Below are 2,099 nucleotides of genomic sequence, written 5' to 3'. Positions count from 1 at the left end.
TCACATAATGCCACATGGATTGAGCCAAAATTCAAATAGTGCCACATGGATTGTGTCAAAATTCTCATAAAGTCACACGGATTGAGCCAAAATTTACATAATGCCATATGGATTGTGTCAAAATTCACATAATGCCACATGGATTGAGCCAAAATTCACATAATGCCACACGGATTGAGACAAAATTAACATAATACCACACGTATTGAGCCAAAATTCACATAATGCCACACGGATTGTGACAAAATTCACATAATGCCACACGGATTGTGACAAAATTCACATAATGCCACACGGATTGAGCTACAATTCACATAATGCCACACGGATTGAGCCAGAATTCACATAATGCCACACGGATTGAGCCAGAATTCACATAATGCCACACGGATTGAGCCAAAATTCACATAATGCCACATGGATTGAGCCAAAATTCACATAATGCCATACAGATTGAGCCAAAATTCACATAATGCCACACGGATTGAGCCAGAATTCACATAATGCCACACAGATTAAGCCAAAATTCACAATACGTTTCATAAACAGGAACATTGTCCACCAAAGGCGCGCATTAAACATTTACATCATAATATCCATTACACGTTAAGTTACACGCCATTATGTCCATTATGTATTATGTCAAACACCATAATGCCTATTAAAAATTATGCTACATAAGTGCTGCTTATCTACATGCTCATTGCCAAGGGTTCCATGCTCATTGCCAGAGGTTCCATGCTCATTGCCATGTGGGATTACATGCTCATTGCCAAGGGAAATACATGCTCGCGGTATAAGGGGGACAGCCGCCGCCAGGCAGAAGTGATAGCCACTGACAGTGGCAGAGCCTGGCTGTATTCAGAGCACTGCAGGTCCCGGCTATTTGAAATAATACCCCTTTCACACCAGAAAATGCATTCCCAGGTTGGCCCCTTTTACACCAGCCTAGTCCCTGCATTTTCTGGTGTGAGGGGGAGAGAAAACCACCCCTCCCCCCCTTTAACCAGTTATCTTATTTAACCGGCTATATCTTTGGAACCAACTGACCCATTTACATGAGACCAGTATCATATTGAAGAACTTTTTAGTGTGCTTTGAATGATTTTGGTCCAGTGAAACTGGAACGTTTGGTTCCAGAGTAATCTGCCCCCAAAGAACATGAACAGCCATTAAATTACATTTCAAAAATAAAAAAATTAGTTTACACGTAATATCTCTGGAACCGAGTGACCGATATGGACCAGTCTGATATCATATTGAAGGCCTAGCGATTTGGAATTGAATGAGATCAACCACAAGCTTCTGTGATGCCAGGGGGGGAACTGGCAGCCGTCGGAACCGGGTGGGGGTCGGAATTGACGGGTCACATATTATCCTATGGGGAAAAAACGTTACAGCTTTGCCAGGCGATATCTCTGGTTCCAGGGGGGCTAGAGACACGGGGCTGGGCTCGTTGGAAAGCCCTGGTCCTCAGCTACAAATGAAATGACAGGGGGGGCACGTGCCCGGGTGCCCCCCCCCTGAATCCGCCACTGGCCGGGGATGTACAGCAGGGAGAGAGCCTCCCTGCGCAACCATCCTCACAGTGAGTGCTTGCCACACACAGAACCGCGGGAGCAGCTGCGTGCGGTCGCACATGCGCACCAGCACTCCCGCGGCCATTTTTATTTCTGTAATAGCCGAGGCTGCCCGCAGCCATATTTGTTTGGGGCACAGTGCTGCGGCCACGGCCGCCCGTTAACCGCAGAGATGGCGGTCTGCGGCCCCGCCAATGGGGTGAGCGGCCTTTTAGTGACTATTAGGGGCCGGCCCACCGGGAAATGGCCCGGTTTCCCGGTGGTCCAATCCGCCCCTGATGGGGACCTTAAGTGCCTCCTGGTCTGGGGCCCTTGACAAATAAATAAATTATATACAGTCAAGTCGTTACTACTTTTAAGTTGACCGAAAATGTGTCAGTAAATTGTTGTAAATTGACATAAATCTAAAAATATTTTTTAAGGGTTGAAATGAAAACACTGTGGGTGAGAAAGAATAGGACATGGTAGAAGACCTGAGAGTGCTGCCTGCCTGTGCTGCCTGGCTGGAATCTAACCTGA

Source organism: Crinia signifera, chromosome 3, assembly GCF_055691185.1.
Source record: "Crinia signifera chromosome 3, ASM5569118v1, whole genome shotgun sequence".
NCBI classification, from domain to species: Eukaryota; Metazoa; Chordata; class Amphibia; order Anura; family Myobatrachidae; genus Crinia; species Crinia signifera.
Note: the sequence above shows the minus strand (reverse complement) of the source record.